This window comes from Chrysemys picta, chromosome 12 (genome assembly GCF_011386835.1).
Source record: "Chrysemys picta bellii isolate R12L10 chromosome 12, ASM1138683v2, whole genome shotgun sequence".
Taxonomy (NCBI): Eukaryota; Metazoa; Chordata; order Testudines; family Emydidae; genus Chrysemys; species Chrysemys picta.
Window position 1 is genome coordinate 27,611,544 of NC_088802.1, and position 25,536 is coordinate 27,637,079.

At 48.4% G+C, this 25,536-nt stretch overlaps 1 protein-coding gene across 7 annotated transcripts in view; it reads right to left on the reverse strand.

Moving 5' to 3' along the window:
* LOC101935520 (zinc finger protein 239-like) overlaps positions 1–25,536 on the reverse strand; it is a 46,125-nt gene that overhangs the window by 18,178 nt on the left and 2,411 nt on the right. For 3 of the 7 annotated variants that reach the window (XM_042847890.2, XM_024112641.3, XM_065562576.1), the window contains exon 1: positions 791–983. The exons of 1 other annotated variant lie outside the window; for it this stretch is intronic. The gene's annotated coding sequence lies outside the window, so the exon portion shown is untranslated. Of the gene's footprint in view, positions 1–20; positions 767–790; positions 984–19,587; positions 19,697–25,536 lie in introns of those variants that run through there. 3 more of the 7 variants (XM_042847889.2, XM_065562578.1, XM_065562579.1) reach the window with 2 other exon arrangements.

Consider the following 25,536-nt stretch of genomic DNA (forward strand, 5'->3'; position numbering starts at 1 on the left):
CAGAGATGACAGTGTCTGACCTTAGGAATTCTTTCCATCAACTGTAAAACTTCTAGAAAAACTGTTTAAGGTGCTAGAGCTCTTCAGAAAATGATTAGTTTTTAATTTCCTCCCACCCCATCCAACAAAAACGGGTTAAGTGGTTCTTCTGAAAGTTCATAAAATAGATCAGACACGAGGTCCATCTAGTAACTTTGAGCATTTTATAAGCAACCGAAAAGGTCCTTTTAGAATGAAACTGTGCAGCCAACACTAACTGTCAGTGTCACTGTGCACTCCAGCTATACGGAAAGGTGCAGAACCAAAGGAGCCGCTCTGGGGGATCCCCCCTGTCACTGTCCTCAGGGCAGCGCATCCCCCCAGCAGTGCAGGGACCAGGCAGAGGCAGGAACTGGCTTTTCCTCTCGCTGCTCCTCATCTTGTCCCAGGAAAGTCAATCTGCCCCGGGGGGCTGCAGGGAAAGGAGCTGGGTGGGGCTGGGAGCCAGGACCTCCCTCCCCACTGATTGCTCCTGCTGCCCCTGCCAGTCTCTCCCCTTGTCTCCCTCCCGCCCACTCTCCTCTCGGTCTCGGTCCCTGGCCCGGCCCGGGGCGTTCGCTCTCCCGGAGCTGGCTCGGCTCCTGCAGGCGCTCAGGGGGGCAGAGCCGGGGGGGGGGGGGGGTCAGGGAGGGCAGCAGCTCTGGGATTCGCAGACCCCGCCCGGGAGCGGAGCTGGGGCAAGGAGGGGCCACTGGTGCAGAGTCACTTCCCTGCCCGGCCCCAGCCCTTTCCCCCGGGTCTCTCCCCTCACCTGCAGGCTCTGGCTCAGGGGCTGGTGTCGGCAGAGCCCGGGGCTGCCTCAGGGGCTGGTTCCAGCCCCCGCAGAAAGTCCCCCCCCGGGATGGGCACGGGGGGGGGGGTTAGTGCAGATCTGCCCCCAGCGTAATGTTACAACCTGTCTAAAACCAATTAATAGTTTGCTCTTTCTGAGCATGCGCATTATGGGAACTAGGCATGCTCAGTAACATCTATTTGAAGCCACTGCCCGCCCTTGGGTGGGGAATTGTGCTCCTTGCATTTGCGTTCACAGGGGGTTAAAAGTGTGTAGGGCAGGCGGCGGGCGAATAGGAGAAGGTAGGCGGAGTCTGTGCAATGGTTAATCTGATTTCACAGGAGGGTCAAACAGTTGGTGAAGCAGTGAAGGGGGGGCGGTAAGGAGTAAAATCAGGGACAGGGTGCGGAAGACAGAGTTGAGAATGGGGTAGCGGCTCTGCCAGACAGTGGGAGAGGGGAAAACCCCACGATTAGAGAGGCAGAGGGGGTAACAGGTACCTCAGATGGGCTGAGCCATCTGCAATGGTTGCAAAAATAACTGGACTGCCTTTGTTGTGTAATCCACTGTAACTGTAGTTTTGTGGCTTTAAATTATTTTGTTAATTTTTTTTATTATTCTTAGCGCTTCATCCTTTACCTTCATTAACGTTGTGCAGATGGAGGCCCCAGTGCCATTGAATTTATATTTTAATAGCAAATAAACATTGAAAATATTAATAGTTGCTAGCCGCTTCAGCGCTCACCTCTCACAGTGTTTCTAGGAGAGCACTTCCTGTTTGGATTGGGAGCTTTTAATTCAAAATTTTTGTTTTGTTTTCATACACAAGCTGCTAAGGCTGACGGATTTCCTGGGTTGTTGTCAAAACTTCTTCAATTTCCTTTGAGCTACTAATGGGGATTGCCTTTATCAACTGTTATTTTATCTCTCTATCCAACATTCTAATGCTTGAAGAAAGTGTCACAACTTCTGTGTAGAACGTGGCTCCCAAATATTCGCCACAGGCCAGATTTTAAAGGTTGAAAGCACCTAGTTGCTTTTGAAAATCCCACTAGTCACCTAAATCCCTTTAAAAATCTGACCCTAAGGGCATTATACTATCTTGTATGGAAACCTTCTCAAATGTAAATTTCTACTATAGATCTACAACCCCCAGATAGACCTGATAACCACAAAAATTCAAAAAATCATGTTATACATCCAAAAGTCATTAAATTAAATAAATAAATAAATACATTTTGGGTTCTTTTAATTTGCTTTTTTGTTTCTGAGCCTTTAGCATCCACTAACTTCATATTTTTCCTGTTACCTCTTTCCAAGAATCCATATACTTAAAACAGTTGTACATTCCTATAACATTTAATACTGTTTTGGACTTCCAGTAATATGATTTCCCTAACCCTCCGGTTTTGTAATTGGAAATTTATTAATTGTAATTTCTGTAAGTAATCCCATCATCTTGCAAACACTGAGGTGCACACTCTATTCTTCTATTACTTCATTTGTTATATACATAGATGTTGATTTTCTACTAAATTATTTATATTTCTTATTTATACTGTAATTTCATAGCTTTCTATGTAGGCTACATATTTTGTTATGACACATTTCAGTGATGTTCTTCATTCTGACAAGCTTACTGTTCTTTACTGCCAAAAACAAAGGCCTGGTTTACACTACAGAGTTAGGTTAATGCAAGGTGGCTTACATGGATCTAATTATGTCAGTGTCTACACTACAATACTGCTTCTGCCAAAGTAAGTCACCTGCTATGCCTATATCATAACTCCACCTTTACGAGAGGTATAATAGTGCTTATGTTGATGTCGTTAGGTGGATGCAATATCAGTGTACCCCTGTGTTACTTAGTAGCCTCCAGGACGTGTCCACAATGTCCCACCATGACCACGCTGGTCACCTTTTTGAACTCCGCTGCTTGGCAGCCAGGTACACAGGAACATGCCTCTCCCCTGTGAAAGGCCTGCAAATTTTTGAAATTCTATTTTCTGTTTGCTTGGCGCAGAGAGCTCACTTAGCAACTGCCCAGCTGAGCAAGCCGGCAACATGCAGCAAATGTGCTCCTGCCTGGACTGCACAGGAGGTGATGGAGCTCCTGATCTGTGGGGACAAGAGGCTGTGCAGCACAGCTCCCATCCAGTGGTAGCATTGTGGACATCTATGAGCAGATCGCTCATGGCATGGCTGGAGGAGAGGGGCTAGAACAGGGACTCACAGCAGTGCCATGTAAAAGTGAAGGAACTGCGGCATGCATGCCAAAAGGCAAGGGAGGCAAACCATCGCTCTGGTATGGCGCTGCAGACATGCTGCTTTTACATGGCGCTGCATGCTATTCTCTGCAGTGACCCCACCTCCAACGCCAAGGACCCCATTAATACATAGGAGGAGTCGGAGTCACGGGCCTTGGTCAATCCTGAAGATGAGGTGTTGGATGAGGAGCAGAATGGGGGGGGGGGGGGGGAGACAGGCGACCAGGGGATCCAGAGCCATGGCGACCCAGGAGCTGTTTTTAATCCTGGAGCATAGATGAGCATGATGCAGAGAAAAGAACCTCTGGTAAGTGTGCAGTTTGCATTGCTATTGCAGGAACTTGTCTTCTCATTTACTATTTTTTGTTTGTGCTACAAGAGGTAGTGAAATAGCTGCTCTACCTCCACTGGTTATCTGCTTCTCATTCCCCGGCACAGTTAGGCAGAGGGGGCCCTGTGAAACAGTTTGTTTGTGTGCACCGGGATGTCCCGTGAATCCTCCAGAGAGATCTCGAGGAAACTTTTCTGGAGGTAATCTTCAGTCCCCTGCCGAAAGTTTCTGGGGAGGGCTACCTTATTTCTTCCGGCCCGATGACACTTTCTCACACCACTCATCAATTAAATCAGCACACAGCGTATGGGCCCAGTCTGCAACCAGACACATGCAGCAGCTGTTGCCTTTTCACCTCCATTACCCTCAGGAGTAAGAAATCAGCTAAAGTCACCACTGCCTGTGGGAAACAATGCCTGTATTCAATTGCCTGACTTGCAAAGTCTAGTGCAGGGACCGGCAACCTTTGGCACGTGGCCTGCCAGGGTAAGCACCCTGGCGGGTCGGGCCGGTTTGTTTACCTGCCGCGTCTCCACGTTCAGTCGATCGCAGCTCCCACTGGCCGCAGTTCGCCGCTCCAGGCCAATGGGGGCTGCGGCGCAGGCCGAGGGATGTGCTGGCTGCCGCTTCCCACAGCCCCCATTGGCCTGAAGCAGCGAACCGCGGCCAGAGGGAGCCGCGATCAGCCAAACCTGCAGACGTGGCAGGTAAACAAAGCGGCCTGGCCTGCCAGGGTGCTTACCCTGGCGAGCTATGTGCCAAAGGTTGCCAACCCCTGCTCTAGTGCCCGGGACACCTCCCCCCCCCACCGCATCTTGTGCCAGCTCACTCCTCTCCCCCTGGGCCATACGCACCATGGCTGGGACTGCAACTGCGGCCTGTGAATACCTGGCCAAAGTGAAAATGTACTGCTTGAAACTTGCGTGGACTAACGGGAGTGATTTCAATATAGCAATTTTTCCATATATCTTGACTATGCACTCACACTAGCACCTCTGTGCATTGTATCTTTTGCAGCTGAAAACGTGGTCTTCCCCTCTCCCTCCACACCAGTGGAGAAGCTGGCCCAGATAAGGAGGAGAAGGAAAAGAATGCAGGATGACATGTTTGCAGGGATCATGCAAGCCTCTGGAGCAGCGGACACTGAGCAGAGGGCATGGAGGATCACGCTCTCGCACAAAATAGACAGGGACATTGAGGAAGGAGCTCACAAGAAGGAGAGTGACGTGCAGCAGGAGATGATAGCGCTTCTGAAGGAGCGAACAGACATGAGGAGGAGTCTGGTTGACCTTCAGGTGCAACACATTTGAGCTCACCTTCCTCTGCACACCCTCAACAGTTCCATTCCAGAACCTCTCCCCTCCTCCCCCCCACACATTCCATGTGTCATCAGGGGCCAGTGCCTTATCCTTACCACTCCTCCCCGGGGAAGAGTGCAGACCATCACAGCTACACATACACTGATCTGTGACAGACAAGGTAGGGTGTATTATATGTGTTTTTCAAAAGCAAAATGCCTGTGGTTTCCCTTTCCCCAATTCAGGCCCCTGTATTTGCAAAGTTCATGTCAGTTTAAATATAGTTGTTTGCATGGGTTTTCAATAAAAGTCCATTTATGGAAACTAGGGCTGTTGATTAAGCGCAGTTAACTCATGCGATTAACTAAAAAAAGATTCATTGCGATTAAGCGCAGTTTTAATGCACGGTTAAACAATAGACTACTAAATTTTTTTGGTTACATAACTGCACTCAAAAACAAAACAATGTAAAACTTTAGAGCCTACAAGTCCACTCAGTCCTACTTCTTATTCAGCCGGTTGCTAAGAGAAACAAGTTTGTTTACATTTGCAGGAGATAATGCTGTGTGCTTCTTATTTACAATGTCACCTGAACAGTACCAGATTTACCATGGCGCCAGGCCTACGGTCAAAAGGGGCCATGGCCACCCTTCTCTGCCCCCCGCTCTCTCCTGTGGGGTCAGAAGCTTGATGCTGCCAGCTGCTGGGGCTCCATGGCAGGCTCTGCCAGCAGCAGCCAAGCTCCTCCCCCACCTCTTTCCCCAGCATGCTATGTTCCCTTCCCCTCCGCCAATCAGCTGCTTGCCGGCAGGAGGGGGGAGGAGCGGAGCCGCAGCACACTGCTCTGGGGAGGAGGAGGAGGAGGAGGAGAAGAGCCGGGGGCGAGGCCTTGGGGAAGGGGCTAGAATTGGGGCACCCCCCAGCCCACAGACCTCTGCCTACCCTGACCCCTGCACCCCCTCACACACCCCAGCCCCCTTCCCTGACTCCTGCACCCCCCCCCACACACACACACCCTTAGGCCCCTGCCCACCCCACACACCCTGAGCCCTCTGCACCCCCCTCACACACCCTGAGCCCCCTGCCCTGACCCCTACACCACCCACACATCTCCAGCCCCCTGCCCTGACTCCTGCATCCCCCCTCACACACCTCCAGCCCTGACCCCTGCACACCTCCCCAGCCCCGACTCCTGCACCCCCCCCACATGCCCTCCTGCCCCGACTCCTGCACCCCCCCCCACATGCCCACCCCCATCCTGAGAACCAAAAACAGGAGCTGCCCCAGGTAAGTGCTCCACACTCCAACCCTGAGCCCCCTCCCTCACCCTAGATCCTGGCCAGACCCCACACCCCAACATTTTTTTACAATATTTGGAAAGATCATTAAGTGGTCTGTCGAGACCCTCTGATTTTCAAGTGGTCTGTGGAAAAACAAGTTAGACTACAAGAACAATCAAGGTACCTTACTTTATTTTCATTTACTTGCAGGAGAAGGATGAAGAAAAAAAAAATGAAACAGGCAGGGGGAGATGAGAGAGAATGTTCTTTTTCTTGACTCTGTCGCAAGGAGGGGCCCCAAAAATGAAGCTGCGCACAGGGCTGGGGGGCCCCCACTAACTCTAAATCCACCACTGGCGGTCACGTCACCTGGGCTAGGGATACGTCAGCTGATCCCCACCATCTCCAACCTACCTGGGCAGTACAGCAGACACGGCCCTGCCCACTAGCTCCTCTCCACTCCCTAGCCCACCCACCACTTGCCCCCCAGGCCGACGGGGGGGGGGGGGGGAAAGCCGGTACAAATTACCAGGGCCCGGCTTCCCTCCCCCCCCCCCCCAGCCTTGTCAGCCCTGTTTAGCCGGTCCAACCTTGCTGGGGGGCCCAAAAACTTTTTTTTCCACTGGGGCCCGAATCCTCTCTCAGCAGCCCTTCTTGCCCCCCCCCCTTAAGGCTTAGCCCTCTTACTTTAAAAAAAAAATGATTGCTTGCCCCTCTCCCCACCCCACCCCCAGGCTTTTCTGGCATCCCTGTTGCGAGGTATCCAGTTTTAGACTGGAAACTCCATTAGAAAATGGGACCCGAGTGTCCGGTTAACAGTGCTGACTGGAAACTAAATGTCCAGTTATAGGAGTAACCACATTAGCCTCTGCTCCTCCCACTCCCAACACCCACCCCATAGAACTGGAAGAGAACCTGTCCTGCTGCTGTGGGAGGAGGGGCAGCTCAGTGCAGAGAGAGACAAAGAGAATGGGCTAGAACCAGGTAGATATCCACTCTATGTGGGTGGGGGGGATCCTGTTTACCCGCTTGTGACGTTATGAGTGTAATCTAATAGATGACAGGGCCAGAAAGAGTTAATTAACTCACAGACTAACCTGACCTATGGCCGAACTAGACTGGTTAGGAAGATAGGTAAATGAATAAAGCTTTGAAATGTAAGTCTGTATTGTTAGAGGTAAAAGGGTAGATCTTTCCTCAGGGTTTGTGATGTAAGCAAACAAGTCTTGTCTATTGCTACAGCTTTAATTCAAAGATCAAAGAAGGAATATTAACATTTATGATGATACATGAGTGAAATAGTATTATTGTCTATATGTCTCTTTGAAGGTTGTGGTAACCTGTATCTGAACTGTTTAATGGATAAATTATCCTGTGCTAATTGCCATGATGTTTAGTGTTGAGATGAGTTCCTGTCTGCATCCTGTAAAACATGCCCATACTGGTATTGCCCTGGCCTCTTCTTTTGTCATCCAGTGTTGCACGCATTCTAAAACAATATGCATTTCCTCACCTTTTGGGGGCGAAGCTAGACTTTGAGGCACCTACTCCCCTACTTGGTGTAAACTTTGCTTGTGCCAATCAGAAACGAACACAAACAGGTTTTGGGCCCCGTCCCCTATGACACTTCTATGATGTCATAGTTGGTACTTTATGGGCCTGCCTGCCATGTGCAGGCAGGGAGAGGAGAAAGAAAAACGAATCCTGTGTATCCTGTGTACACCCGTAACCGAGCCTGATCACCTCGAAGCCTCTCTCTCAGCTCACGTGTTTCAAAAAGAGTTTCTATGTTTGCCAGTTGTTATGCGTTGGTTTGTATTTGTAAGTATCAGTTATTACTAAATGCTGCATCTTTGTTTATAAATATTGTTAGTAGATATTTTAGTCATTGTGTTTAAGTTTCATTAACTCTATTAGCTAATCAAACGGTGCTCCCTTACCCCTTGTAATTATCCCCAATAAAACTTTAAATTGATTAATTTTAGTTGTGTGTGTGTGTGCAGTTTGCATTGTGACCCATACTCTCCTTGCATCCCTTACCAATATAGTCTATTGCCACTTGCAGCCTTGTAAATAACAGGCCTGCATTTTCTTTCACCCCTGCGTGCCCGTGGCAATCCACATGGCGTCATGAACAGGATGCAAGGGAGTTGGGCCATGCCCATGGCACGCTGCAGACCGCGCAGATGATGAAACTGAACAGTTCCAACATTTGCAGTTTCACCTTTTTACTAGCCAAAATTCGACTGATCCAAAAATAGAATGGATCTGTTCCCTTGGCTCGGGTAAAACTCTAAAAGGCTATACTGTACTATTAACCCTGGCAGATATGGGATGCCTCCTTTGGTGCCACCCGAGCTTTAGGTGTCAGCCTCCGTGCATGGAGACTGTGGAGAACCTCGGTGCTGCAGATCCCTCTCAGCTTTGGAGAGAGTGTAGCCGCATTGTTAGAAAATCTGGAGGTACCGCTTCCAAATTGATTCCCCCACCTCGGGTAATACCTGCTGATCCGGCACACAAATTATTATGCCAGATGATAAAAGAATTAGATTTAATTAAGAAAACCAAAAAATTGTGACCCAATGAATATAAATCGGAGGATGTTTCCACCGTCCTGTTTAGCATGATATGCAAGGCCCTTGATCTGTGCTCTGTCCTCCACAGGGGCACAATGTTTGCAGCTAAACAGGCAGCCCCAGGCTCTCCTAAAGATGATAATGAGGAGAAGACAGAAAAAGGTAGAGCCCATCACTACCTCCCCCTCCGCAAGTCCCTCTCAGAAAATTTTGCCACCCCCATATGAAGCTCCTAAAACTCCTCTGTATCCAGCTCTGCCAACAGCCCCAGAATTTACTGAATCTGAAACTGTAGCAGAAGCTTTGCCTATTGCGATAACTAAAACTAAAATAGATGCACAAACAGGCAACACCACGCAGGTTACTGAACTGCGAACATGTACTAAGGCCGAACTTAAAGAGTTTTTAAAGGAAACACAACGAAAACCGATGAGGCACCAATGGTTTGGGTCGGGTGGCTAGCCTTAGAACACGGAGCAGAATTGGTGGACCGTGAGGAGGCTGGCATCTTAGCCAAAACAGCCAATTGGGCACGAGGCTTCCCTTGTCATGCTTTATTAAATAATCGCATTTGGCCACTTACCACCCTGGCAGCTGCCATTTTAGCAATGCAAGGCAGTTTTAAAGGATTGTATATCGTCCCGGAAGCCTTAGTTACGCCACACGATTTAATATGGGCAATCACAGGAGCTTCCATAGCCCTGTGGGATCCACTACAAAACCCACTTAATTTAACTGTTCAACAGCAATTGGTGGCCACACCCTTTATACATGTTACTGATCCCACCCAAATTCCCGTCTCAGCAGAGGCAGTTGATTTAGCACATTAGAAGCTGCCCCTGGAGCTGACACCGGTGCCATGCTGCACTTGCATGCAGCTGTTCGCAGATCCATCTTAACGTTATTTGAAGTAGTTAGTAAAATTAAGTTGTCACTGCCGCCCCCGCCTGTTATCCTCCCAGTTGATTCGCCACCAAAAGACCCTCCAAAGAGTAAGTTTAATCCCCAAAAATATCCTGAGCAAACTAAAGCTGAACGGGCATGATTTGGCTTCCTTCTTAACAAAGGAATCCCCAAAGAAGCCCTGCGTAAAATGTCAGACTAAGAGCAGCAAAATATAGCCGAACAGCTAGGCTGGAAAAATTGGGAGGACTATGTTAGGTCAAAAAACGAATAGGGGCCGGATGCTGCCTGGCCCAAATTAAAGATCCCACGGATGAACGCCCATACGCCACCCTCTTAGTTAACGGTGACACCCCCACCTCCTTTTTATTAGACACTGGAGCTCAAGTTAGCATTATTGAGCCCAACGTTCCCCACTGTCCTACTGGCTCCTTTATGTTTGTTCAAGGCCTCAATGCAGTACAAGAAAAACCCGTGGTTTGGGTTAAAATTGCCCATGAAAAATACGTAAGAAAAATAAAAGCCTTGTTAGGATCAAAAAAATCTGCTAGGTGTCTCAGATATTAAAAAATTTAAACTGCATAATTAAATTCTGCAAGCCCTCCCTATAACCGTAGGCGATCATTCCCCCTATACCCCCGAAGTAGTTAACTTCCATGGCTGGGAGTTTTCCCCTATCCCCACAAAATCCGAAGGGCTTCCCCTTATTGAAGCTTTGCTCACTCAGCTTCTAGAAGAGAAAAAGATAGAAAGAGTTACTGCATCCACCTTTCTGTCCGCGGGTTGGGGTATTCCCAAGCCCGGTGATCCCTCTAAATAGCGCCTTGTCATTGATTATAGACAAGCTAACAGCCGTGTAAAGCCTATCGCATTTTCCAGCTCTGTCACCATTCCAGAAATACAGCGGCAACTAAGCGATGCAAGTAATCAGTGGGCATGTACTCTTGATTTAAAAGATATGTTTTACTAAATCCCACTCCGGGACACACAAGGAATCTTAAATTTTGCTTTTAAGGGTGTCCAATATAAATGGAAAGTCTGCCCACAGGGGTTCTGTAATTCACCTGCACTTGCATCATCCCATCTCAATATCACATTACAAAAGGTAAAATCCCTACAGGATGTGTCCATGTTAGCCTATGTAGATGACATTGTCATATGTGGGCCCAATCCACAAGCAGTTCAAAGTACCACCCAAATTATAATAGGTTTCAGAGTAGCAGCCTTGTTAGTCTGTATCCGCAAAAAGAAGAACAGGAGTACTTGTGGCACCTTAGAGACTAACAAATTTATTAGAGCATAAGCTTTCGTGGACTACAGCCCACTTCTTCGGATGCAAATTATAATAGATGCATTAGAAGCATATGGGTGGCAAATTAACAAAACAAAGAGCCACCTGCAGGCCAGCCAGCAATTCTCATTCTTGGGACTCCATTTCACTCCCACCACTCACACACAAGCCCCAGCCAGCGTATTAGACCCTTGGACAGAAGCCCCTCCAAAAAATAAACGAGAGCTTCAGCAGCTACTAGGTCTCCTTAATTATCACCACCAATATATTCCGGCGCAATTAATTTCTAACCTAGAAATCCTACAAAGCTCTCTCTCTTCTAAACGCTCCCGAGAAGTGTGGAATGCATCAGCACAAAAAAGCTTAGAGAAGCTAGCTGGCTGGTTCGCCTCTAATCCCCCACTCGCCCATTTTAATTCCCAAGAACCCCTCAACATTAATTTGTTTATCACAAAACACCATGTAGGGTTCACTGTATTGCAACATGGTAATGCCATTTACAGTTGGGTCCATCGCCTGTCTGGACCCCAGTATAACTATGGTCTGGTGGGAAAAATACTACTGGCTGCGTCCAGTGCTTGTCACTGGTCTCAAGTCCCTATCCCAGGTACTTTGTCTGGGCCACGTGTTCATTTAATTCCGTGGCTTACAAGTACCCTGCCACCCGAGATTCATGGCACTACTCGCACCTGGCAGCTTCTATGTTTCCAGGTTGAGGTAGCTTGGCAGGCATGGACTCTAACTCCCAGCAATAACATCTTAGCCCCCCCATCTCACCAACCGTTATGCATTGAAGCAAAATATGATCCCTGGGTTGTGTCTGACGGGGGCACCTCACCATCCCCTAGGGTGGGAATTTTGTTCCACATGTAATTACTTTAATGTGCAGTTACTGCCCACCTCCTGCTCCGCACAAGAATGCAAAGTGCAGGGTGTTCTTTTAGCTGCCCAGCATGTTGCTAATGCCCACTCTGCCAACAAGCAAATTATTTTAGGTATTGATTCTCAATTTTGTTTAGATATTTTAATTGAGCAAGCCTCTCCCTCAGCTTTTGTTAAAATGTGGGACCAAATTTTTGCCCTAATTCGTAAATTCTCTCACCCTTGGTTTGTTACGCACGGTCCCTCTCATCAACCAGATTCTAACCCCCTGCATTCCAGTCTTGATCAAAGAATGAGAGAAGTCTCTCAAGTTCATATGGCAAATCCTGCCCAACTGGCCGACCCGCTGTTGCGCTGGCTCCACAAAGAATGGGGACACTTACCACCCACAAATTAGAAGAAGAAAAGTTGAGCCTATTGTTTCTCAGGCCAAAAGGCTGCTGGAAATGTATAAAAACCTTGGGACACGATCCTTCTGCATCTCAGATCTGCTTTGGGTTTCAAGAGGGGGAAACCTTAAGCCACAGGGGTTGAGATCCCCAATCATTGACTGGAGCCACCCTGAATATGGACATTGGACTATAACCTATGGACTATATCTAAAAGGACTTTTGGCAACTACAAGCTCACCTCTGCTATGTATCTGAACCTCAAGAATTGAATTCAAATCTGTATGTATATTGATCTTTTAACCAACATTCTCTCTTTTTAAATTTTTTAGCTTAGTTAATAAGAATTGGCTATAAGCGTGTATTTTGGGTAAGATTTAAGTTATAATTGGACCTGGATATGGGGCTGATCCTTTGGGATTGGAAGAACCTTTTCTTTTCTATGAAAAGATAAGATTTTCATCAATCATCATCATATCTGACAGGTGTGTCTGGACGGAGGCCTGAGACTGGGTACTTTAGTCAGAAGTCCAAACAACGCAGTTCCCTTAACCAGTAAGGTACTATAGAAGCTGTGTTGCGCTGGCTTGGTAAATCTAATTATTGGAATAACCACCAGCTTTTGGGGTTTGTCTGCCCCGTTTTGTTTGCCGTTCACCCTAATTGAGTGACCTCAGCGGGCTCCCACAGGCAGCACTGTCACACCCCTCCCCAGCTCTGCTGCGCTTGCAGTTTATCCCTGACCCCTCCCTTGCTCCAGAGACCAACCCTAGCTCCCGCCCCACTGTGCTTTTACCCCCGGCCCCTTTTACAATCATTCCCCAGGGGGCCCACAAATATGTTTGGCACCAGACCCACAAAAAGTTAATCAGGCCCTGCACCTGAAAGTGAGAACAGGCTTTTGCATGGCCCTGTTGTAGCCAGCATTACAAGGTATTTATGTGCCAGATATGCTAAACATTCACATGCCCCTTCATTCTTCAGCCACCATTCCAGAGGGCATGCTGATGAGGATCATTTAAAAAAAAAAGCGTTAATTAAATTTGTGACTGAACTTCTTGGGGGAGAATTGTATGTTTCCCTTTCTATTTTATCCTCATTCTGCCATATATTTAATGGTATAGCAGTCTCAGATGATGACCCCAGTGCATGTTGTTCATTTTAAGAACAATTTCACTGTATATTTGACAAAATGCAAAGAAGGTACCCATGTGAGATTTCTAAGGATAGATAAACCTTGGGTCGAGGGCTGTAAGAATCTGAAGTGCTTTCCAAAATTTGAGAGGGATGAGATATGGAGCATGCTTTCAGAAGTCATAAAGAGCAACACTCTGATGCGGAAACTACAGAACCTGAACCATCAGAAAAGAAAATCCACCTTCTGCTGGTGGCATCTGAAAATAAACATACATTGGTCCACACTGCTTTGGACGGTTAATCGAGCAGAACCCGTCATCAGCATGTACGCATGTCCTCTGGAATGGTGGTTGAAGCATGAAGGGACATATGAATCTTTAGCGCACCTGGCACGTAAATGTCTTGCAACGCCGGCTACAACAGTGCCACGTGAAAGCTTGTTGTCACTTTTAAGTGACATTGTAGATAAGAAGCATGCAGGAGATAATGCTGCCAATGTAAACAAACTTGTTTCTCTTAGCGACTGGCTGAACAAGAAGTAGGACTGAGTGGACTTGTATGCTCTAAAGTTTTACATTGTTTTGTTTTTGAGTGCAGTTATGAAAAAAAAAATCTACATTTGTAAGTTGCACTTTCACGATAGAGATTGCACTACAGTAGTTGTATGAGGTGAATTGAAAAATACTATTTTCTCACCACTTTTCCAGTGCAAATATTTGTAATAAAAAATATAAAGTGAGCACCGTGCACTTTGTATTCTGTGTTGTAACTGAAATCAATATTTGAAAATGTAGAAAACATCCAAAATATTTAAATAAATGATATTCTATTGCTGTTTAACAGAGTGATTAATCCCAATTAATTTTTTTAATCATGCAATTAATCACCATTAATTTTTTTAATCGCTTGACAGCCCAATGGAAACATAATTCATCTTTATTAGTTCAAAACATCTGGGTAATGGGGGTGATATCATCCTGAGAGAATAGCAATAGGTGCATTTGCAAGGTTACATTACTATACACACAGCACTTGCAGTGAGGTTCAGACCAGGGTGCTAAAAAAAAAAAAAAAAAAAAAAAAAAAAACACACCACACACACATTACTGTGGCTCATTATTAAAGTAGTCTTTAAAAGCCTGCCTGAGCCACATGGTTCTCCATTGAGCTATAGCCCTGGTATCTGGCTGCTCAAAATGATCAGCCAGCCGATCCACCTTCACCCTCTATGCCGGGGGAAACTTCTCCCACTTTGCTTCACAGGGATTATAAAGCACACAAATAGATATAACCAGGGGAATTATTTTTTCTACTGAGGTCTAACCTGCTGAGTAGACAGCGCCAACAGCCTTTCAAATGGCAAAAGGCACATTCAGTCATTCAGCACCTGCTGAGTCTGTTGTTGAAGCTCTCTTTGCTGCTGCCCAGGTGGACAGTGTACAGCTTCATGAGCCCTGGGGGAAAGGGGTAGGTTGGGTCTCCCAGGATCATGATTGGCATTTCAACATTTCCAACTGTGATATGGTCTGGCAGGAAAGTCCCTGCTTGCAGCTGTCTGGACAGATCTGTGTTCTTAAAGAGGGGAAATGGTGGAACCCCAAAAGATTCAAAGGCTGTTCTCTTTTAAAGATGAGTGGTTGCAACTCCCAGAGTATTGGAATTGGCTTACAAAGGCAAATGAAGACTTAAGATATTGTTCTATTTGTCATATTCAATTCAAGGTTAAGTTTGATTCGGTAAAAGCTATCAAGCATCATGCAGAGACAGAGGGTCACAAAATCAAAGTACGAGCACAAGTCCAGTCCAATTGATAAATTCTTCATAAACGCTGATAGCTCCGAAGAACAACACGTATGCATGGTTGAATTGCTTTTAACATATCATGGAGTTAAACATCACCACAACTACGGTTCTCAAGATTGTGGAAATAAGCTGTACCCCTCCATTTTCACCGATTTCAAGATAGCTTCCAAAATTCACTGCGGAAGGAGAAAAGCGGAGGCTTTGATTGAGAATGTATTATTAGCACCCCATTCATTGAAACGGTCTGTGCAAGACATTGGATCAACATCGTTCTCAATAGTGACAGATGCTGCTAATAAAGAGAACACAAAATTATTCCCAGTTGCCGTCTGCTACTTTAATAAAGATAAGGAAAGCTGCACATGTATCACAGACTTTTTTGAGGATGCAGATGAGACATCAGAGGCAATAGCAAACAACTTAAGTTGTCTTAAAAATGCCGGTTTGATACATAATAAAATTGTGGCATATGGAGCAGACAACACATCTGCCAATTCTGGAAAATACAAGTATGTTTTGGCGCACCGAAAATGAATGTTGGATTTACCACTTTGTGCCAAGGTATTGCAGCACTCACATAGTACACAATACAGTGAAACATGGCTTGAAAATGCTCTCTTATGATGTAGAGAACTTGGTCATCAAGGTTTTCAGTGAATTCTTGTCCTGTGCAAAGAATATTAGTGAACTTAAAGAGTTCTTTGACTTCATGGAGACAGAATATTCAGAAATCTTATGCCATGTACCTACACATTTTTTGACCCTTTTCACTGCTGTAGACAGGTTTCTGAAAAATTGGCCTGCACTCAAGTCTTACTTCGTGAGCAAAGGAGAGGAAAAAGTGAGCTGTGCAATATGGGCCTTTCTTTCTGAGCAAGAGGACACAGTATCCAATTATGACATTATTATGCATCCCGAACTGTACATCTACTTTGTGCACAATATTATGAGCCAATTTAACAACACCGTAAAGGTTCTTGAAAGTGATTACATTCAAGTAACTGAACTCTATGCTATATTCAACAAGCTGAGAAGAGAGGTTCAGAATCAACAAGAAAAAGGCTTTTATGGGTAAAAGGTGACAGTTCTTGAAGAAACTGTTGCCTAACGAGCAGAATAAATTTGTTGGAGATGCCCAACAGGTTTACACACGCAGGCTACAGTACCTGGAAAAGTGGTTTGATTTCAGTGAAAACACTTTCTATGTATTGTGTGCCCGCCATTCAATCTGGACAGACCTCCTGAACTAGACAAACTGTGCTTGGATTACAAACTGGTACATTCAAGTGGACAGAGATGAACTATTTACAGAAATGTGTACATTGAATGATGTGCTACCAACCCTAAAGAGTTTGACAAATTGATGTTGAGTCAGGACAACACAGCACCATCATCAAATCAATGTCTCTGAAGTATGGGTAGAATTTAAGCACTGGGAGGCCCCGAACTTACTTAAAATTGTGCAGCATGTGCTTGCTATGCCACCAGCAATGCATTTGTGGAACACATTTTCAGTGTTATGAAGAACTTGTGGACTGATGAAAGGAATTGGCTCTAAGTGGACATGGTGAAAGTTGAGCTATTCGTGCACTTCAACTATAAAATGACATGTGCCAAGTTTGCTGGATTTTTTAAGACAAAAGCAGCTAAAGAGTTGTGGTGGCAGCAAGAAAAGAAGTATAAATGTAAGTAGTTTCAATTGCCCCTCACTAAAACGGTTTTTCTTTGTATCTTCTTTACACTTCAGAAGAAGCTAAAGGTTTTTAATTCTATGGTAGTGTTTAAAATCTCTCCCTGGTGAGGTGAAGGGTATTTGAATCACACAATCCATCTCCCACATTCAAACTGTTGCAGCTCCTGGCCTTCTCCTGATGCCTGCTTGGGCCTTGCAGTGAAAGTGAGCGAGTGAGCAAGGGTGGGGGAGAGTGAGCAATGGAGGGAGGGGGGATGGAGTGAGTGGGGGCAGGGCCTCAAGGAAGGGGCAGGGGTGGGACCTTGGGGCGGGGCAAGGGTGTTCAGTTTTCTGAAATTAGAAAGTTGGCAACCCTACTTCTAAAGTCCCCCAGGGTCTGCTTCATCTTAGCCAGGCCAGAGTTGTTCCTAGAACTCTAGACACTTGTCATTAGCTCCTTCTCCCCTGACCTCCATACTGCTGAGTGTTCAGATGGAATATGGTGTCCAGATTTGTCCCCTCCTCTCTCTCCCTTCAGAAAGGGTTTGGGGAGGATTCTGTTCCTGATTTTTCAGTTTCTCCAGTGCTATTTGGGTTTGTTTCTCTCCGCCTCCAGTGCAGGGAATGATTCATGTTTGGATTCTCTCTCTGTCCAGCAGGTGAGGGATGATGAGTGAGAATATGGACGAAATCCTCAGCAGGAAGATCCTAAGCAATTTGAAACTCATGGGACTTTATTGGGTAGGTCTGAAGGGACTGTGTCCTGGAGTCCAGAGCATGGAAAAGCTGGTGGGTGTCAGCACAGGCCAGAGAGACAGCAGGGAAACCAGTCAGGGAAGAAAGTGGGTAAATCCATTCAATGTGAAGGTGGTTTGAAGAATCTTAGTAAAAACATGATGCACCAGAGATTCTCCAATGGGGAGGGAAAATACACATGCACCGAGTGTGGGAAAAGCTTCAGTCAGAGTTTACACCTTATTATACATTGCAGAACCCACACAGGAGAAAGAACTCAAATGTCTTCAGTGTGGGAAAAGCTTTATTGACAGCCCAACCCTGAAAAAACATCAGAGAATCCTCACGGGAAAACCCTACAAGTGCCCCAACTGCGGGAAAAGCTTCACTGAGAGATCACACCTTATTGGTCAGAAAGTCCACACAGAAGCAAAAACCTTCATATGCCCTCAGTGTGGGGAAACACTCTAACTGGTCAACCTTTCTTAGACATGAGAGAATCCACACCGGAGAGAGATCTAAACCTTATAATTGCCTTGAGTGTGGGGAGAACTTCCGTGATAGGTCAAGTTTTATTAGGCATCAGAGAATTCACACAGGAGAGAAAAGCTATAATTGCCTGGACTGCGGCAAAAGCTTCAGTCAGCGCTCAAACCTTACCAGGCACCAAAAAGTTCACACTCAGGAGAGACCCTATAAGTGCCTCAAGTGTGGGGAAAAGCTTCAGTCGGAGATCAACCTGCAGTAGACATCTGAGAACCCATTGGGGAGAAAGTGAATAAATGCCCTGACTAGGGCTGGCTGAAGTGAATTATACTGAAGCAATTGCACCACTACAGCTAAAGTTGAGACTAGCTTCCTTTTTAACTGCCAGTTTTTCTGTGTGCTCTAAAATCCACACGTGGACTTGGATTGTCTTGAAAATTGCTGTGCCTCATCTGGGCCGGGGCAGAGCTAGTGATATGAAGTTGTGTTCATTTGGTCTAGGGATTCCTCAGATACAGCTCCCCCAATAAGGAGCTGCTTTTACCATTCAGATAGCTCTGAAACCCTGTGCCAACTGAACCCCCATGAAAAGCAGGAAATATAACATTAAAGTACATGCTACCCCACAACAGAACCTTAATTCTGCCCTCTTTGAGTGAAGTCCCAACGTACCAACAACACAAATTAGCTCTCTACCTTTACGGATGCTACAGAACACTTCAGGAACAGAGTACTGATGAGCAGCGCAGGACAAAGTCTGCCACCTTCTCTTGATAAGGGAAGACTCTGAGGTAGGTCAGACATAGTGAGCAGCTGCCACTTGTACACTCAGTTTTTGAGTGTGCGCCACACAAACCACCCCAGAATTTCAAAATGTCCCCATGCCTTCACCCTTGCCCTGAGGATTCCTTGAGACAGGGCTTTCACTGACCCTGCAGTAAGCCCTGGAGACCTCATGACATTGTCAGCAATCTGCTGACAATCTCCAGGGCTACACTCCCTTGTGCATTTCTACTGACACAGCCTACAGAATTCTGCACGGCAATGAAGCATAATTGATCCTTTTAAAGTACACCTGCACCTCTTCTCATATCACAGTGACAGCTTTGCCAACCCGCTGCAGCTAATCTCTTCACCATTCAATACAGCTATGCCTCACACAGTGAAGGTAGACAAGTTCATGCAGATGAATTCTAGGATTCAAGTCTACAGAATACAACACAAGCAATGGTACATTTTCTTAGTCCTTCATGTCTTATTATGGCAACACAGTTACTAAACCATTCTCAGTGGCTATTGCCAGCTCTAAGGGGGCAGAGTTACGGTTGCATTGTAGGAATGACATTTACCTTCATTTCTTGGGTTTCAGAGGTGTAAGTTTAGCCACTCTCCACATGATGGAAGGTGTGACAAAGTTCCACCTCTACCTTGGTAGGTCCTGCGCTTATTGGCGGATTTTCTCACCTCACAGATTCACCATGTGGGTCAAGAAACAGCCTAGAGACCTTCCCCTCTGGTAGAAGCCACAGTCCAGGTCAATTCCTCCTGTGTCTGATCAGGAGTTGGGAGGTTGTGGGGAACCCAGGCCCACCCTCTACTCTAGGTTCCAGCCCAGGGCCCTCTGGATTGCAGCTGTCTAGAGTGCCTCCTGGTACAGCTGCAGGACAGCTACTACTCCCTGGGCTACTTCCCCATAGCCTCCTCCCAACACCTTCTTTATCCTCACCACAGGACCTTTCTCCTGGTGTTTGATAATGCTTGTATTCCTCAGTCTTCCAGCAATATATCTTCTCACTCTCAGCTCCTCTTGCTCCCAGCTCCTCACATGCACACCACAAACTGAAGTGAGGTCCTTTTTAAACTCAGGTGCCCTGATTAGCTAGCCTGTCCTAATTGATTCTAGCAGTTTCTTAATTGGCTCCAGGTGTCTTAATTATCCTGCCTGTCTTAATTGGTTCTAGCAGGTTCCTGATTACTCTAGTACAGCCCCTTTTCTGGTCACTCAGAGAACAGACAACTGTTCAGCTAGTGGCCCGTGTGTTTGCTTTTGACCAGACTCCTGTACCCCTCTAGCCTAGAGGGAGATAGATAGAGAGTTGCTCCTCCTGCTTCTAGGCCCTGGGTTTTCCCTACAACTGCTGTTTGTTGCTGCTGCTCCAGCTACTCCCCTGGCTGGACTAACCCCCCACCCCTGCATCTCTGCTACCTGCTTGCTGGCTGGCTGCTAGACCCCCCACCCCCTTGGTTGTTGCTGCTCAGTCACAGCCCCTTGCGGGGTGGGGGGAGGCTGCTGGCCCACTCCCCGGAGGAGGGGAGGGAGGGAGCCAGCCATTGCTCCTGCTGCTGAGGACACCACCACCTGAGAGGAATCCTTCCTGCTGGCCACCAGACTGCCGCCTAAAGCTGCTTTGTTTGCTGCTGGGAGCTGCTGGAGCCCCGAGGAGGAAGAGAAGGAGAAGAGGACCATCTGCCAGTAGGGGAGTGCGTAAGAACAGACCACCGTGGAGGGGGTTCTCATGGACTGAGTAACTTTTGAACTGTGCTCTTGTGGTGGGGGTCTAGACTGTGTTTGTGGGACACAGGGGGTGTGGCGTGGAGCCTGCCCCCTGGTCCGTCTGTGTCCCCCCCGACCCCCACCACCACCATCGTCGTTGCCCCCTCCACCACCCCCACTGGTTACTTACCATCTACCTCAAGCTCCTGCCTCTGGGATTTCAGCTGCTCACCTAGGCTTGCTATGCCCTGTTGCCACCATTGGGCCTGATACAGCAGCCAGCTTCCAAGGACTTTCTTTTTGTTGCAAGCGCACGTGGGTGCACGTACCCCCTCCCTTTTTGACTGACCCCCTCCCCCCTGCAACAAGCCCCCAGCTTTGCCCCTGCTGCCTACCCATTTGCCCCTTGCTGCCTTTTGCCCCTCCCCCTTGCCCCAGCCCCTCGCTAGCTCCAGTTTGTTTGCCTGCCCCGCCCTTTCCCTCTGCAGCCTTTGTTTGACCCGCCCCAGCCTCCTAAGCTAGCCCCATAGTTCCTCTGCCCCATTTCCCGCCTGGTTACTCCCTTTCCCCCTGCGGTCCCCTTGCCCTGATTAGCCCCTCCCCTCGTGCGCCCATGTCCCCTCCTATGCGCTTGTGCCACTCCCCGTTTTAGTTTAATTCTATCTCACTGCACCCCCCCAATGCTGTTATTTCCTCCCTTTCTTGGTGCAACAAGAGGAGCCGGAAACCTTCCCTGAATCGGTGACTGACCCCTAGCCCTTGATAGCCCCCCCATCCACCCCTCCCCCCCTTTTTGGCGCCCTCCTCCCCTGCCTACATCCTAGCGGGGAGGAGTGGTTGACCTGCTTCCCCTTTCCCTACCCCCCCTCCAGTGTTTTCTCTCCCCCCGTCCTCATTATGGCAGGGGACGAGGAGAGTGAGACCCCTTGGGCAGACCCTACTGCCCCTCCTCCACCCACCCCACCATCACCCCCCCAGCCTCTACCTCAACCGCCACTGCCGAGCCACCTACTACCACCACTGCTGGAGTGCCGGCAGCGGTGGGTAACAAGGTGACCTCCGCTGCTGCCACGTCCCTCGCCCCCTCTGACTCTGGGGGAGTCCCCCCCCCAGCCGGCAGGAAGGGCCAGGGCACGAAGAAGGGTAAAGGCCCCGCTAAAAAAGCCAGGCCCTCCATGGCAGGGGGTGCCCCCACTGCCGCGGCCCCGCAACAGGCCGCGGCGTCCCTCCCTGCTGTTCCCTCCACCAGCTCTATGGGTGTCCCACCCCCAGCTCCCAGGTCATACGCCCAGGTGGCGGCGGCCCCCCCCGCCTGTCGCTACGTCATCTTCCCCCATCCACCAACTCCGCTACCATCTATAGCGGCCGGGGCCCCTTCCCCACCTTGACCAGGAAGCACGGCGTCCGTTGCCTCCTGGTACCCGCCTCGTCCCACGTGGAGACCTACGTGCGGGCGTTGGCAAGGGTGGTGGGGCCCACGGCCATTGTGGCGGCCTCCAAGATGTAAGGAAAGGTCGTTTTCTTCCTAGCATCGGAGGCCGCAGCCCAGGAGACAGTGGAGAAGGGCCTGGCGGTGGGGGGCATATACGTCCCCCTGGAGCCACTAGAAGACCTGGGCGCCCGATTGGTCCTGATTTCCGTCCCTCCCTTCCTTCCAAATGTGGCCCTGTTACCCGCTCTCTCTACCCTGGGGAGGCCGATCTCTGTGGTCAGCCCTCTCCCATTGGGCTGCAAAGACCCCGCCCTCCGTCACGTCCTCTTGTTCCGCCGGCAGGTACAGTTACAACTGCCGCTGGCGGCACGTGACGGTGAGGCGCTCGAGGGGTCCTTCTTGGGTCCCCTACCAAGGGGCAAGCTACCTCATGGACAAGCTATTATGCCCGCATAACAGTTATGCTGCTGCCTACTTGAAAGATGTGGTCATTCATATCCCAGACTGGGAAACCCACCTGGAGAAGGTGGAGGCAGTCCTCGATACCTTCAGGCAAGCTGGCCTTACAGCAAACCCTGCCAAGTGCGCTGTAGGGTTTACGAATTTCTTGGCTACATTGCGGGGAAAAGGTTTGGTAACACCCCAAGTGAACAAGTTAGAGGCCATCCAAAATTGGCCCTGACCAAGTCGCAAGAAACAAGTCTGGGCATTCCTAGGTGTGGTGGGGTATTACCGACAATTTATCCCCCACTTTGCCACAAGGGCAAGCCCCTGACAGACCTAGTGAAAGCCCGTGGACCTGATCTGGTGAGATGGTCTGACGCAGCAGAGGAAGCATTCACAGACCTATGGACTGCCCTCTGCAGTAACCCTGTACTGATAGCCCCTGATTTCACCAAAGAGTTTATCCTGCAGATGGATGCATCGGAAGTAGGGTTGGGGGCCGTTCTATCACAGATGGTTGGGGAGGAGGAACACCCAATTCTATACGTCAGTTGGAAACTCCTTCCAAGGGAACAAAAATATGCAGTGGTGGAGAGAGAATGCCTTGCCTCAGTGTATCATATTATAAAAGTTGGAGAAAGAGATGTAGCCCTGGGGAGGTACCAGGATGCAGGCCATGGGTGATGAGGGGAAAGGTGATGGTGCTGAGGAAGATGATGATTAACATTTCAGCTTGTTCTCCAAGGGATGGTGTGAGTATATGGAGGTGCAGATGGAAATTCTGTAGTATCTCTAACTACATTACTGAGTTGGAATGTTTGTGACTGTGCTAAATGTATTAATAAACTATTTGTAAATCTGGAAGAGCTCCTATAGTGTAAGTGTTGCTGCTGTCCACATCAGGATTCCTAACTATATAATAATTTGAATACTGAGCCTCATCTTGGGACAAGAACCTGTCACCCTCAAGGGGATAACTGAGAATTCTTAAGTAATCAATATAAATAAATATCAGGCTACACAAGTGACCCCAGTCCAGATCCCAACCACGAGGAGTTTTTCCCAATGAGCCAATGCATCTTTGGCATGCTTGAGCCAGACACTCAGGTGCTGGAGATGCTCCTAAAACCCAGAAGGAGATCCAGGCTGACACTAGTGCAGACACCACTACCACTAAGTGTTATGTGGTGTAGTGCAATAAAACTGTATGGGGAGTTTAACAACTTTCTTCCAGAGACCTGCTAGGTGCTGCCATGTTAGGTTAATGAGAACTAGAAGCCCCTCTCCGCCTGCTCTGCTTCCCACTGCCCAATCCTCAGCATCCTCAAAATGGCATTGACATCAGAGACTTGAAGATCAAAAGGGTTTATTTCACTGAAATATCAAATTGCACAACCAATAGAGACATCCTTTGGCTCACAGTGTGATCAGCATCCTGAGCTTGTAGCTACCTTTATATTTTCAAACACACATGACATTCTGAGGTTAATTCCCCAAACGAGGCTACAGAGATATTTCATAATGTATACATCATAAGGCATTGGTAGCTAGAGTGTAAACACCTTGTATGCAGATCAATTACTGCAAATGTCTATTGACTTTTCAGTGTGCTACTGCACTTTATGCTTATCTCTAGGTGTTATGGAAGAGAACTGAAGGCACAGGAAGGGCTTACTTTGACATTCACACTGCAAGGCAATGCAACCTTCGCTTGGTCGTAGTATATAGGTGTTTTCCTTCCACTCCTACCCCAGATGGGAGGGTGGGGCTGGGCAGGCACCATGCTAGGGAAGAGCAGAATTGCACATCTCCCTGATTTCTCAATGGCTGTTTTGAGTAAGGTCCTTCTCTGTCTCGTGGGGAATTGCTCAGGGTACAGGGCCAGCTCTGGCTTTTTTGCCACCCCAGGCAAAAAAGCCTCCCGCTGCCCCCCGCCCCCCCCAGCACGGCAGGGGAGGGCACCGAGCCCGGCCGCAGGCCGCTCTCCCCGACTGGCCAGAGTGCCGGGGGGAGGGCGGCGAGCCTGCCGTGGCTCTGCTGGCGGCCAGAGCACCGGGAAGAGGGCGACGAGCCCGCCGCGGCTCCGCTCTCCCCGGCGTCCAGAGCGCCGGAGGGAGGGCGGCGAGCCCGCCGCGGCTCCGCTCTCCGCGGCAGCCAGAGCGCCGGAGGGAGGCCGGAGAGCCCAGCCGGGGCTCCGCTCCGCCCCCCTCCAGATGCCGCCCCAAGCACAAGCTTGGTGGGCTGGTGCCTGGAGCCGGCCCTGTCAGGGTAACATGGTCCAATGTAATGACCGCTTGTAGAGTTGCACACACAATTACTATCCTGCCCCCTGCACTCAAGGGAGCTTGTGAACATGCAGAAAAGGATGCTGGACATGATGCAGAAGCAAACAGCTCTGCTGGAGAACACGGAGGGGCTGTATTCTCTGCCAGGAGCACCACAACCTAGCCGTGTCCTGGAGCCTGTGGAGAACACAGGATAGTGAGAGCCCCCTTTTGCCACCCCATATGGCAGGCCTTCCCTGACCCAATCCCCCCACCAAGCCAAGGAGAACAGTTTCCACCACACAGTTTTGTGAGCCCATCCACACTGCCATGTGCACACTCCGCACTTTGGGTATGTTCTGCCATAGGTCACTTGGTTTGAAGTTTTCATTGCTCTGCTAAAGCAACAAAGGTTTTACCATGTCCAACTCCCATCTTAACAAAATTAACTCCGGTTCAGCTCCCCCAACAAGAAGATCAAGTCTTAATAATATCTTCACCCAGACAAACGGCATTCATTTCCTTAGAGCAGGACCTCCATTTTCTGCAACTGCACTCTGACATCAACTTAGGAGCACATCACATCCCTGACCCCATGTCCATGAGCACTGGGGCACCTTGGAGAGACCCTTTTCTGGCTGTTCAAAACATACAGAAAGTCCCTTTCCCTCTGCCTCCCAGCCATCGGTGAGGATCTCTTCCTGGCTCTCACAGATCTTTAACAACACACAGCAAGCACCTTTGATAAGAGGCAGGTACTGCTCAGCAGTCTCCAGGCTTGTCAGGAGGCTCCTCCCCCTTCCCTTCAGTCTTGTCATCCTTCAGTTACTCAGGGGGTAGTTTAACAGCTCCTTTCTCCTGTCCAAGTGCCCAGGAAAATGGTTCATAAAACAGGGATGTAGAGCTTCTCTCAGAATTCCAGGAGTGGGGCAGGAGGTAAAAAGGAGCTAATTTTCAGAATAAATTTACCAAAAGAACCAAAATATTATCACAATTAATAATTGGGAGAAACAATAATTACCTCAATTATTAACTGCTTCT